We start from the raw sequence: 15703 nt of genomic DNA on the forward strand, positions 1-15703 counted from the left end.
TGGAAATTTAAAATATTCTTCCAACAAAACAAACTACACAAACTATAATCAGGAGAATGTTAATATCTGTAATAGTGTTGTCAATAACAGAAAAATATTTGAGAACCTGAGAAGGCCAATACATATAAATTAAATATGAGTAAAAATTAATATTTCCATTTTATATATATAAAATATTTATTTTATATAAATGAGATATAATGTCACAGGAAAAATAGTATTAGAATTTATCCAGTTATTTTATGACACATTGCATTATTAACTTCATAATAAAGAAAACATTTTAAGTCTCTTTAAAACATGTCATTTTTAAATTATGTAGGGTCTTAGTTGGGGCTTTGCTTCTGTGAACAGACCTCATGGCCAAGGCAACTCTTACAAGAATAACATTTAATCAGGACTGGTTTACAGGTTCAGAGGTTCAGTTCATTATCATCAAGGCAGGAACATGGCAGCATCCAGGCAGATATGTTGCAGGAGGGGTTGAGAATTCTACATCTTCATCTTAACATTACTAGCCTAATATTGGCTTCCAGGCAGCTAGGATGGAGGTTTTAGGACCCACGCTTACAGTGAGACACTACTCCAACAAGGCCACATCTTCTAATAATGCCACTCTCTGAGCTGAGCATATACAAACCATCCCATGTCACAAACCATTTTCTCAGATCTTCATAGCTAAAAGTTATTTAAGTCTTGAATACAGAGGGAGTTTTCTCATGTAAAGCCTCAGTGTTATACTTTTTCTCAATATTTCAACAAATTATTTCATCTGATTATTTGTTTTCTTAAAGAGCTATCTTTGTCTAGTAACTTTATAATTTTTCACAATAGTTTTTTTAAGAAAATCATGATAGAATCACAGACATTTTTCAAAGTACATGAAGTACAAGTTGAAAAACATGATAAATAACATGGCCTTTAAACTTCGTTTCCAAACCGGGGTAAAAGAAGAAAAAGAATCATATTGAGTTCAATCAGTTAATTTTACTAATTAAGCTGCTTCAGATCCTGAAGGAGTTGGAATCTGAGTAATTTGATTTCACAGTCTTGATTTTTCTGCTCTTTTGCCTCTGTTTTGAACAGATCAGATCATATTAAATGGCATCTTTCACCTTTATACACGGAAAGCATCCTCCGCAGGTTCTGGTGTGCGTTGTCCACACACACCTTGCCATTCTTATTTCTGTCTCTCTGATTCCATTGTGACCATTCTCTACTTCTTACCATTTCTTGTCTTCAATATAATTGTGTCTGAAAAGTAACTGTCTGAAAGGACTCTTATTTTCTCATGTAATCTCATTACAACTTTTCTGTGGAAAATTCTTGGAAATTTTAACATATTTCTCAGAAGTGATTTTTCTTATCATTTCTGTGTCACAAAGATTCAATATTTTTAGGCAATTTACTTAATCTCCATATATTTTATTCAAAGAAAGTGCTATATTCACAATCAATGTAAAGCAAGGGAATGAAAGAAATGGAAAACAACAAATCAATTCAAGACAAAACAAAACAAAAACACAATCAACTATTGGTCTCAGCAGGTAAAGTGCTTGCTCTACAAACTGGAAGACCTGGGGTTCATTCTTACATCACAAGTAAGAGGAAGAGAGAACAAACTCCTTAAACTTGTTCTCACCTGTGGAACACACACAAACACACACACACACACACACACACACACAGCCACACACTTTTGCACACATCATATACATACATGGTCTTCCTAATAATGATAATGACAGTAATAAATAGATTAACAATAATCAAACTACTTTGTGATCTCATTTTTCTGTCTCCACAATACCCGATAAAAGAAAGGTGTATTAATTTTAATGGAATATCTTTAAATAAAATGAGGGAAAATCTAAAAGGGAGAGGTGTAAATGTGCAGACTTTTGTACTAAAATTACTCAATTTATTAGAGACTGAGATTGTTATAATGAATCTGAGTTCCTGGTCACAGAAACTGAATGTGTGTGATATTCATTTAAGACACACTACCTTCCCCCGGGCAAAGTAGAAGTATAGCATGGAGAGCTATTCTCTCCCATGGCTCTGAAATGACTCTTCACATTAAAAGGAATTGAGAAAAAAAGCACTTCTTTTCTCCCAGGTCAGGAAAAGTTAAAGGATACCGTTAACCTATTTGACACAACTATGAAGACTATTCTTTACAGGAATTCAAATAAATAGTTTTAAATTTATATCTGGGCACAAAACCAAATAATGAGGACTAAATCTTCTCCCTTCCCCTAGAACCTGAAACAACAAGGGAAAAGCAAAGATGAAAGAAAAAATCCAGACAAAGTGTGTGGAGATGGATTTTAGACTTTGAGTATCAGGTAGCACCTGTTAAAGAACACTGACAGAAGAGAAGCAGAGTAGTTGAGTCTTCTGGCATATTGGCCAGAGTGAATTTTAGAGCTGCAGTGGATGAGCTGGAAATCTAGTTGAGGTATGAGTTTCCCTAAATCGAGGACACAGATGTGGGTGTCTCAATATATCTGCATAATCTCTGCTCCCAGAGCACAAGAAGAGGCGGCAGAGAAACTGGAAGGTTAGAAATCTTCAGAAGGTCCTTTCGTGATGAAGGACAATGTTGAAAATCTGATATACATCAAGAAAATTTCAAATTCTTTCCAAAAAGTCTACTCTTTAAGAGTACATTTCTCGATATTGCACAGTCCTAAGTATTGATTTGTTATCTTTTATGACTTTCACGTATTAGGTAGATTGGAATTTCCAAAAATCATAGTCCTTTTTTTTTTGTTGTTGTCATTGTTGCCTTGACAAGGTCTCAGAATTGAGAGTATCTTGTGGTTGTTTCAGGCTTTTTGTATCCAGGACTGAGTTATTAGCCAGACAAGTGCCAGTGTGCAAGTGAATATCAGACATCTGTCTGCGCCATTTTGCCTCATGTTTTATTGCTCTGAGTTCATGTGAGAGTGAACCCCATATGTGCCAATATTAGGATATCAGGTATCTTGGAGTTTCTCAAACTAATGTTCCTTCTTAATCTACCACCTCTGCCTTCTAATGATTCAAACATTAGTCTAATGTCCCGAAGACTATAAGATCTCATCAGTTTATGCCATCAGCTTGTGAACTTTTCATCTAGATAAGATTCTGATGGAGAAGCTGATTCTCACGGTACGTTCTCAGGTACAATGGCGAATCATGATCTGAACAAGTCAGAGAGCTGCAAAATAAAAATGGAAAGTTATCCTCCCTCATATATGCAGGGATAATGGTGAAAGTGGGATCACTTAACCACTACAACCTTTCCCACTTAAAGGCACTAGCAACATGACTGGCAAATAGTTCACTGTGTTCATTTGAATTGTTCAAACTGTTTTGTTGTATTACCCTCTATATTTTTTAAGAATATTAAGAATGTAAAATAACTAATTCTTTTTACAATAATTGGTTTTCTCCAGGATAATATAGATATTTGCATGATTATTTTAGAAATTATAGACTTACTTGCCAATTTAGATACTGTATCTCAATCTTTGTTTTTTGAAATGATTAAATATATTATTTGTAAGACATTGAAATAAAATTATTGTGTTTGTTCCTTATTTTCTTTAGGAAAACAACATTGAGGCTATCAATTGTGAAAATGTGAAAAAAACTCTGTGTTGTTCCTTTTAATACATTCCTGCTATTTTTATTTATGGTTTTGATGGATGAACTAATATCCAAACTCTTCGATTTTCACATAATAGAATCACTCGAATCAGTAAGGCCTATTTTAATATGTAAACATTTATGTTATATAAATATATTTGTTTCATTCACTACGTTTCTAGAATTAAACCGTCCAAGACCAAGAGAAATGTCTTAATTAGGGGGAAAATTGTAGCCCATTCTCTAGCCTGAAGAGAAAGTCTTTTAAGCCATTAAGTACTAGGTTGAGTAATAATTTTAAAAAGGACTATAAAAGCAGTAAGGTAGAGTACCTAAAATCAAAATCCTTGAAAAAGGAGTGTTCCCTTTCTAAGTGATTTAGCTACACACTAGAGTCAATTTCAATGATTTTATAGAAATACAGATTTATCAGGCACAACAATATAACATACACATATTTGAAATTCACTCAAATATTACCTCATATAGAAAGAAAATTATGATTCATATTGAGAATAAAAAATCAATACATAAAGACATCCAGATGACATCACGTTTAAGAAAGGCTTATACAATTATTAAAACAAAATCATTCAATTCTGTTTTTAAGAAGGTAGAAAGCTCTATTACATAAGATATAAAGTACATTTAAGTAGATTCAAACAAAACTTTTTGAAAAATATCACAATGCCTAGTATAAAAAATACCACAGAATGATGTGAAAGGCAGTGTAAAAGAAAGGCTATTGAACAGAACCTGTATTACTGAGGTGACCAAAATCAAAAGATTTTGAAGAAATAGCAAACAAAAGAATGAAAAATAAAGATTGAAACGCAGAACATGAAGAAATCTAATATCTGCATATGTGCAACTCAGGTAAAAAATGGCATGGAGTAATTTAAGTAATTTGAGTGATGATGAATTAAAATTTTTCAACTTTGTTTAAACCCTTACGTGCAAGAAGTTAAAAGAATCTTGTATGTTTTCTAAGAGAATACGTTTACAAGAAGGAATTTATTGTTATATTTTTGAATCAAGAAAAAATTACACAAAATTGTAATCAGTAAAACAAAGATAGGAGAAATTGTATATTTCACATCTAAAAAAATATGAAAATAAAAAAGTCTTACTGGAAACAACATGATCCAAAACATATTCAGTATCAAGTTTGATGAGTTATCAAGAAAAGACACTTTCATAAAAATACCTTTTATATTATAAAAAAAACATTTCCCTTCATGGTAAAGCTGATTTTGGGACTTAGAACCTGAGTAGTAAAAATGTTAAAACCATGCCAATTGACCAAATAGAAATAAATGTCAGTAGGAAATATGAATATAATCCAAGACCTTAATCATAACAAAAGTATTCAAAAACAGATAAGTAAAAAACTATATATTATATTAACTTTAAGACTCCTTTAAAATTATTGCTTAAATAAAAATCATGTTTAGTTTAGAGACACTATCTTATTACCTCACTACTGGAAGGCCGGAGCAGGAGGATCATGTGTTTGAGACAAGACCACACTACATAATAAAGTCCTGTCTATAACACCAAATCTACATAGCTAAGAAAAAGCAAAATCATAGCAATGTAAAATGAAATTCATGTCACCATATGACACTATAAACTATAGAACAAGTATGAGCAGAGAATATGTACTTGAACTCACAGCATAGTGTTCATCAAGCAGGGTGTCATTATTTGAAGTTTTAGTGTGATGAGATAAATATGTATCATAAGCACTCATGAGAAAAAAATTCATGAATCAATTCCTAAGATAAAATAAAGTTACAAAGTATTCAACTTATTCAAGATTATAGAAAAATAAAAGGAAGCTAAAAATATTTATTACTACAACAAATATATATTTATATGTAATATACATATACAAGATGTGATTTCACAGACTAGTTATCATGAATTAAGAAGAAAACTTCTTTTTCTCAATAAAGTCAATTCATCAAGATCACTAAGCATTCCTAAATGTTTATGTGCCCAAGAGCATGTTTTAAACTTATTCACTTTACATCCTGCTTAGTGATTCCCTCCCAGTCACTCCCTCCCTCAATCCTTCTCTTATCTTTCCTTCTCTTCTCATCTTCATGGGTGGGGGCTCCCAATCCTGAAACTTCAAGTCTCTGTGATGCTAGGTGATTCTTCTCCCACTGAAGTCAGGTAAGGCAACAGAGCTTGAAGAACATAAACTATTTACAGGCAACAGCAAGCCCATGTCCAGCAGTTCAGAACCCACATGAATGCCAAGTTACACTTCTGCTACATATGTACATAGAGGCCTAGGTCCAGCCTATCTATTGTCTTTCTTTGGTGGTTGAGACTCTGAGAGCCCCAAAGTCTTTCTGTGCCAAGAGCAATTCTTTTTTTTTCCTTTTATTAAAAAATTTTTATTAGATATATTTTTTTCTTATATTTCAAACGTTATTCCCTTTCCTGGTTTCCTGTCCATAAGTCCCCATCACCTCCCCTCCCTCTCCCCCACACAGCCCCCTTACTGCTCTCCCTACCATATTCCCCTGCACTGGGGTCGAACGTTGGCAGGACCAAGGACTTCCCCTTCCACTGGTGCCCCAACAAGGCTCTTCTCTGCTACATATGCAGTTGGAGCCTGGGGTCCATCCATGTATAGTCTTTCAGTAGTGATTTAGTCCCTGGAAGCTCTGATTGGTTGGCATTGTTGTTTTTATGGGGTTGCAAGCTCCTTCACCTCTTTCAATCCTTCCTCTAATTCCCCCAATGGGGTCCTGTTCTTAGTTCTGTGGTTTGCTGCCAAGAGCAATTCTTAAAACAATGTGAAACCAAATCTTTTGAATGAAGAAATTCAACGTAGTTATATACAAACATAAAATTTTCCCTAAGCTTTTCATATCATAGTCAGTAATAGGTAGAAAGAGACTGTAAATCCCTAGTTAATAAAGGCTTGAAAAGATTATTGGCCATAACATTTTATTCTCAATAAATTAAAAAATAATTGAATTATATGTTAATAGTTTATCACCAGAGAATTTTGAAACTGATCCTGAGTTGGAAAAGTTATAGGCAACTAGAAAAACATAGCTTGTTTTGTCCTGTTTGGCTATTGTCTCTTAGAGTTTAGCTGCTTTCTGAAGAGTAAATGGAGGGGCCATGGATATGAGGTGGGGGAGAGATGAGGTTCGAGCTAGGAGGACTAAAGTGAAACTGTGGTTGGCATGTATTGTATGAGAAAAGAAATTACATTCGATATAAAGGGAGAGGCACTTAATGCATTCCCAAATAACACATTCCAAAAGAGAAAAAAAATGTAATAAACTATGAAACAAAGAAACGAAGTCAAACAGATCAAAATTTGTAGGAGCAGTGAACAATACTTTCTAGAAAACTTGTAACCATAAATATTTACATTAATGTATAATCAGGAAAAGTCTCAATTATATAAATTTCAAAGGGAAAAAACATTAAAGATGAGCCAGTTTTAAAAAACTCACAGAAGAAATTAAGTAAGATTACGAACTATCTAAAATTAAAATATCAAACTACTCCATTTACTTAATAGAAACAAGATATTAAACTTGACCAATGAAAAAAACTCAACAATCCTAATATTGTTATATAATAAATACTTAATATTTTCTGAAATAACTTCATAGAATAAAAATCCATGATTCAGATGGTATCAGGGTATTAATTACATACAGGTGAAAATGTTAACACATGAAATACGAAATATTAGTTCAACAGGACAAAATATTTATGAACTAGATTAAAATGTTGACAATTATTATCAACTTAGAGATAAACAAATTGCTACACTGACTGAGGCTTTTTCTCTGTACTTTATTATTGCTGAAGTTCTCCTAAACTCATCTGGTTAAAATATAAGAATATTAAATTCAAAATCCAGTATTCTAAATTAAATCTTAAATATGGCATTTTGAAGTATTGTTGAATAAAAGCTAAATATTAATAAATTTTAAAACTTCTCTTATGTTTTCGTTGAAAGTCTTCAGAATACTTACAGAAATGACATTTGAATTCTTAATTTTCCAAAGCGCTAGACAGTATTCAAGGAGGGAAGCAGTGATTTTCTTGTCATTGTCCTACATATGGCATTATCATGCTTGGGTCATTGGTACATTATGAAAAACCTAATTTAACCCCTTTAGATGGTGTCATACCTTGGCATGCTCTGATTTCAAGTTTTTTATTTTTTTATTTTTGGAGTTCATAATGCAATAATTCTGGGTTGACAAGGCTCTGTGAAGATTTCAAAGGAGAGCCTGAAAAGCCAGGAAGTGTTTGACAAAGTTGGAAGCTCAACATAAAACACTGTAAGAAATGCTTAAGCCGACTCCAGGGTCTTGGAAGTGACTGCTGAAGGAAGCTAGTTAGCTTGAAGCACCAGCTACAGACAGTGGCTTTGTAGACTAAAACTAGAGGGGTGCTAGGAGACAAGCTGTCCACATCCATTGTGGAAGGAAACATTTAATGTTTGCTTCACTAGCTTTCTCTTCCTTTGATAATGCTCTTTCTTTCCTCTAGCCCATTCTTAGAGCGTATTTTCTCCATTCCATTACATCTTGTAAATATGTAACATTGTCTTAGTTAGGGTCTTATTGCTGTGAACAGACACCATGACTAATGTAAGTTTTATAAAGGACAACGTTTAATTGGGGCTGGCTTACAGGTTCAGAGGTCCAGTCCATTATCATCAAGGCAGCATCCAGGCAGGCATGGTGCAAGAGGAGCTGAGCTCTACATCTTCACCAGAAGGAAGCCAGGAACAGATCAAGCATCCTCAGGCAGCTAGGAGGAGGGTCTCCAAGACCACTCCCACAGTGATACACTTCCTTCAACAAGGCCACACCTTCTAATAGTGACATTCTCTGGGCCAAACATATGCAAACCACCACGAACATAATGTTTTGGTTTTTTATAAGGTGTTAAAATTGAATTATTTAGCAGTCTTAGATATAATGTTGGATTTGCACTTTTGAGCTTGTCTTAAACTACTGTTAAAAGCATGGTTGTGGGGCCATGGAACATGCCAGAAAACTTGTAAGTTTGAGTGGGTTCACAAACTCCGGCACCCACCTGAGGACTGTAGGTGGTTCACATACTTCTGAATACAGTACTGGCCTGAAACACATGACCACAACTTCCCACTTAAAGAATGTGACCAGAACTCACATGGCCCAGAACCTGGTGTTCTCTATGCTAATGAGGTATCTACATGGGCCCTGAGAGTTTAGCCAAAAAGCTTCCCTTCCCGGACATTCCTTCCTGTAAAAAGTATTTAATCTCTGGTCCACTCTGAGGGAGTGCTTTGCACCCAATTTTACACAACGAACAGTGAATAAACAATATAGCCAAGCAAAGACTGTCTCTCACATCAAGAACCACAATGGGTGGGGGGAGCATTAGTAATACAGAGCCTCTATGTTATTCTCCTCTGAGCTCCCAGACAATCGCCACTAAACTCTGGAGTTCAGCATCCCTCTGGCCCTGGGCAAAGGCCCGCAGTACCCCTCCTTTCCCAACTCTGCGTGGTCTCCAGCAGTGACTGGATGCCCAAGAGTTAGGGAACTCATGTCCACTTCATGAGGCTCAGCCTCTGTCATGTCTCACCCAGGCTAGGGTCCCCATCTTACATTGTGTTTCCTCAACCCCTGTGTTGTGTACTGGCGCTTCCCTCAAGCCCAGCACCTGATGGCAGTGTAGGGTGAAATGCAGCCTAGCATTCTGTATTTTTTTCTGTCTGCCAGAGCCAAGGTAGTGAGACTGAACATGGAACTACACATGTTGTATTATGAAATTGACATCTGTTATAGGCAATAAAGATGGAATGTTATGGTTCGGGTCTTAAAAGTCCCACAAAGGCCATGTACTGAAAGCTTGGACTCCAGTGGATATTTGCTGAGAGGTGGTAAAAATTTTAGAAAGTAGGAGTCAGAAGCTTGTCCCTTCTATATTATATATGGTATTGGTATACAATATTAAAATCCATAAATGAAAAGAAAACAATGTCATTGAAAACTTAAAACAACATTTTTATTGCATATTAGTTGTGAATATGTAGGATTTCTTAAAAGTGTAACTATTCCAACTGGTTCCTGTTGAAATAAGCACTTTTATTATAATTTCAGAAAATTCTAATCTAATGGGGAAAAAAATCAATTGAAATACTTTCTCCTAGCTTTTACAAATCGGATTTCAGATGCAGCATTAAAGCCTTTTTTAACTAAGACAATCTAATTTTCTAGACATGTTCACACATATGATTTAATAGAGTTTTGCTCAGGAATCATATTATGTGCCAAATATAATTTATTGTTTACAAATGCTTTCTAATTACACAGAGGTTCCACTGTACTTCAGGACAGATGTGTAACTCTCACTACACATTGAGTTAATTCTAAATGTTTGTGTGTGTGTGGAGTGTTCCTTTAGTAAACACATAGCTAAGTTATATGAAATAGTACATTTAATTAAACAAAAATGCAAACAGAGAAAAACAGAAAAGGTGGCCATTATAAAGTAAATATTTTTGGAATTGTTCTCCCAATATACCCAACTAAATATCTTAAAATCTGGACACAATTGATATTAGATGATATTTAAGAACAGCACCAGCTGTTAACCCACAAGTACGAAATGTTGTGAATTTTGTCATCCTATCAGGGTCTAAGTTACCAGGACTTTTAGAAACAGAAAAGGAAGGATGGGAACATTATTGAGTTGTGATAAACAATGTGATTGAAAAAAGGTGAAGTACTTTTGAGGTAGAGGTAGAGAAGAAAACAAACAAACAAATACTTCATAGACAGAAACTTTAAAAGAAAAGTTTTTATGTTCTACATGCACAGGGATGTGGCCAATTCAGTTTCATATTCACACAGAGTGTAGTACATTTTTATAGGATAATAACAAAAAGTGAGGGGGAGTGGGTGGGCTGTTACGTTAACTAATCATATTTTGACACAGGGATTAATCAAGGAAGCTAACATTGGTTACTGGGCCTTATGTACGTTACCTGGACTCAGAGTCATTGATTGAGCTTTTTCAGTCAGGTCCCCTCCTGACTGAGTTTAAAATGGTAAGGAAATAAACGAGTGGGTAAGTTTCATGTAGTTAATTAAGTTAAGACAGGCAATGCGTTTCTGTTTGTTCGCCTTAGTTTACGTGATGAGATAATGGCAAATTCTCTCTTTACATCCCTTATGGTTAACTGACAAACACCTGAAGAAGCAGAAAAGGAGTTGTTTCTGTTGCCTGAGAATATGACCTCAGTTTTGGCCCTGGTAACAAGATGAAATTTGTTGAAGTTTATGAAAGATGTTGTCTGAGTTAGGGTTTCTAATACAGTGACAAAACATGACAAATGGCAACTTGGGGAGGGAAGAGTTTACTTCATCTTAAAAGCTGTAGTCAATCATCCTGGGATGCCAGAGAAGGAACTCAAGGCAGGATGCTAGAGATTCAAACTGATAGAGGAACGCTGCTTACTGGTATGTGACTTAGCCTGAGTTCTTTTATACTCCATGGCTACTTTGCCCATGGTTGTCACTACCAACTGAGAGCTGAACTTCCTCAAATTGTTAATTTATTCCAATATATTTGCCGGAAGACCAATCTTATGAGGGTATTTTCTCAACTAAGATTCCCTATTTCCAGATTCTAAGGTAGTGATCCAAATAAATCAAGACGGATGCATAAATAAAATACATTTGTGATTACATACTTTTAATAGTACTTAATTGTAGTTTGATAGATATTTATCTAAGAATACATCATGGAATTTGCCTTCAAAGCAGTTTGTATTGATAATGAAAAACAATGTAAAACTGCGTGGCTGGATTGAGCGCTCAGTAGAGCTGGAGGCTCATTGTTAAGAAATCACATGGGGCGTTAGCCTCCTTTTACACTGTTCTGCAGACATCTCCAGATTGTGCAGATGAACTGACTTTTAAAGAAGGCCAAACCCATGTTCAATAGACATGCTTCCATACCTTGTCCAAAGTCTGGGGTGGCTTATGCCTTTTTACAAGACTCCATAACCTTTACCACCATAAGAAACACGTGACATAGATTCCAAAATCATTGTAGGTTCAAATTTAAAACTGGACACTATTTTGTAAAATAACAGTGTTCTTCCAGATGGCTTGAATCTCTGTTTCGTTTTGTGAGCGTAACCTCACGTAAATTCTTAATTTTTCCTTATTTGATTAAATTTGTTCATGCTAGGTAAGCTAGCAATTGTATGTGTGTGTGTGTGTGTATGTGTGTGTGTGAGAGAGAGAGAGAGAGAGAGAGAGAGAGAGAGAGAGAGAGAGAGAGAGTCAGAGAGACAGAAACAGAGACAGAGACAGACTTGATTCCCTGATTCCCTCTTTTGTGAGTGCCAGATAACTCATCTCTCAGCAGGATGATGCTGGATCAGGACTACATGCTATGTTTGCTGTGCTATCTTGACCTGGGATATTTCTAAGGCTTTAGCATCCTCCAATTAGGCTTCACTCATGACTTTTTTCCTTAGCCAGTCTCTTCCCTACTTCCAAGTTTAGAAGTTAGAAATTGTTTCTTCAGAGTGTTATTTCTGGATTCTTTCGAGTAGAAAAACAGCCTATTTATTTTCTGTGTAGAACCAATGGTAAATATTTTAGTATTTCACCTCACAAAAGGTTTTTGCTTCATATTGTTTTGCTTTATCCCTTAACAGCTCTTTACAAAGATTGAAAGCACTGTTTCCTTCCAGACAGTTCAAACAAGGCTAGGGAAGGAGTATTTCCATACTCCGTTATATCTGCTCATAACACTGTCTTACATCTATTCTGAAAAGCACCTGCTCTTCCCCTAAAATAGCTTTTGATAATAATTTTGAATGCTTTATTTAGGTTATTTCAAGTGTTGAGAAATATGAGGACATGTATGCAATGTTTTCCAAGGTGCTTTTAAAGCTAACATTTTAAAGTCAGTCTTTATTTGTTTAAACAAATAAATCTTTATTAAAATACTCTGACAGATGTACATAATTTTTGCTAAAAAGTATGATTAACTGCACAGAATCTAGAATTAGCTGGGAAGAAATTAGCAGGTTGCCCTGTGGGCATGCCTATGAGCTTTGTTCTGACTGTTAAGAAGACTGTTAAAAAATCCAGCCTAATGGTAGATGGCATACTTCTCTAGTTTGGGGCACTAAGTTGTATAAGACATGAGAAAGCTCATTGTGCACTAAACATGAAAGCATTTGTTTCTCTCTGATTTTTTCTGTGGTTTTAGCATGATTATGTGTTTTGAGATCTTGCTTTGAGTCTCCTGCAATGATCGGCAGTGCTTTAAAATTATAAGTTGGGGAAGTCCCTTGCCCCTTAATGTTGTTTTGTCAGGAAATCTCATAATAACACCATGGACAGTAAACTAGGACAAAGAGTTTGATTTCATTTAACTCTCAGTTTTCATCTCTGTTTGTGCTGGCTAGTTTTAAACCAACTTCATAAAAGTTAAGAGTGATTTTGAAAGACAAGCACTCTATTAAAGCCTATGGGCAAGCCCATGCAGCATTTTCTTGATTGATGTTTGATATAGGAGGATCCAGCTGCAGGTAGATGGTGCTACTTCTGCGCTGATTGTCCAGTGTATATAGAAAACTGTATACTGAGCAAGGCATGTATAGCAAGCCAATGATTAAAATCTCTTTATTCTCTAGTTGTTTGCTTTTGTATTTGTTTTTTGTTTTTGTTGAGTCAAAGGAAAAGCTTAATTGAAAAAGACCCTCCTTCATTTTCTTCTGTTATAGTCTCATAATTAGATAAGCCATGTAGACTTGGGGAAAAATTCTGCAAAGGAGCAGTTCTTTTTTTCTAATGCTAATGGACATGTGATCCACAGTATACGAGCTAATGACAACCTTTCTCATTTACTCTAAGACAGTATTTTCATGTATATACTCTAAGACATCAACTTACTTTTTATATCATTCTTTAATTTTGATATGAGTCATCAAGTCTCACTTCATTCAAGGGAGTAGAACTAAGCTCCTGAGAAGGGCATACCAAAATGCTTGCCAACAGGTGCCTTAAACTACACACAACTCATTAATATATTTACTGCTCAATAAATATTTGATCTTGTTTTTTTTCTCATATTTATTATTGTATAACCAGCACATTAGGCCATTAGGCATTAGGAGACTGCTTTATATGAAATATGTTGTTTTGACCATCATGCTTTTTTTTCCTCCAAGTTCATCCTACTATATCACATGCGAGGGGGCAAAAATGACAGTCTGAACTCACAGATTTTAAAAATTAATTAAGTTTCTGAATTTTATGTTTGTTCAGGTAATGGCAATTTTGCACTTAGAAAGTCCACTGCTGTTCAGGCTTAGAAAACTCCAAGACTATCATATGCACTAGCATCCAGCTATATGGGTTGAATGCAGATTAGTTAATGCTGCTTTGAGCAGGGTACTTACTCTAATCTAATACCGTTTCTTCATCTTTGAATTGAGAGCCAGAAATAACCATGCTTTGTAAGATTGTTCAAGGACTAAATATTTTAACATATATCACACTCTTGGAAGAGAACACAATTCCTAAATATTTTGTTGTTATTTTATATGCTTTAAGCACAAAGTTGGCAATCAATAAGCCACAAACATTATATTGTAGAGTTGCAAAATGTAGTTTTTGGAAGTCAGATATTTGTTCTGGTATTCTTTCTAAGAAAATCTCACACTTCAAAGTAATGTCCTCTTGTCAAACTTCCAGTTCATAATCATTGAAATTAGGTTCAAAACAAATAGTATGAGCATAAGACATGTTCATATGCCTTCAATGTAAATGTCTTTACATAAAATCAACACTTACTATCATAGAACTATTCATAATATCATTATCATTATCATTATTATTATTATTGTCTTATCTATACAATATGCACATGTAGTGCTTAAAAGACAATTTCTTAAGCCAATTCGTGCTTCCACTATGGGACCAATTTATGAATGGGTAAAACTTGGGTTATCAGGATTGTGTGTTCAATGCTTTTAATTGCACAACCATTTTACTTGCCCACTTAATAAGTATTATTGTTTTAAAATACATACATTATTTTCTCATAGCTTATTAATGAATATGGACAAATATTCATTGGGGATGTTTAGGGAAAAGTATAGTAAATGAGAAGATACTGCCAACCAATTTTGGTGAAAGATCTATAAGATGTTCTCATCATTCAAGTATTTCTCAGCTCTAATCTAGTCTCAAATATGTGGTCATATGATTTCTCATACATATTTTTTCTGGTTTCTCTTCTTCGGTCGTATTGTAAACATGCTTATTGTAAACATTGCTGTTTTTAGCAATGTATTCGATACCTCAAATTAGTGTTACAAAACTACACAACTTGTGTTAAAATTGAGCTATGACAAAAATAAAATTCACTTTCTACCTATATTTTTTATATTAGGAAAACTACAGCAAACTAATGAACTAATATTCTACTTGGAAATGGATTGGTATTAGGAAAGTAAAGTGTCAAATGACTGGAACCCAGAGCCAAGTGTCATACATACATACGGCCAAAATGGATGCCTTTACGTGAATTCCCCCATGTGTGCCTGAAATGAGTAGGCAAGAGCCGAGCCTGACTTTTCAAGATTGAAATAGGTAAGGATTTTAAATATTTCTGAGGGAAAAAACTTCCCAAATATTAGGCAGTTTGTAGGACAGAATGAAGAATTTTGTGACATCTGAGCAGATTTTTAAAATATCTTGCTGTATTTAATGTTTATTATTAATATTGAACTTAGAAATGTAATCTGAGAATGAATCTCAAAGGATAATGTCAGAGATAGTAGAAGATGCCTAGTATGTTCTCCTGTGTATAACCTAAGGAAGTTTTTTTTCAGATATCACTTGTTAAAGATAGGCTTTTAACGTACATCATTAAAATAATTTTAAAATGAGTCACTATAAAGCAATAATCAGGTTAATTAAAACGATGTTTTATATCCATGTAAGTGCAAGTGGAGGTGAGAGAAGAGAGCTAAGGAGATGCTGAAAAA

General features: G+C 34.6%; 1 pseudogene; it reads left to right on the plus strand.

Annotated features, from left to right (window-relative positions):
• The window catches only part of LOC116904341, a 142370-nt pseudogene that overhangs the window by 68289 nt on the left and 58378 nt on the right, over nucleotides 1-15703 (plus strand).

The sequence above is a fragment of the Rattus rattus genome, chromosome 6 (genome assembly GCF_011064425.1).
Source record: "Rattus rattus isolate New Zealand chromosome 6, Rrattus_CSIRO_v1, whole genome shotgun sequence".
In the NCBI taxonomy this organism is placed as follows: Eukaryota; Metazoa; Chordata; class Mammalia; order Rodentia; family Muridae; genus Rattus; species Rattus rattus.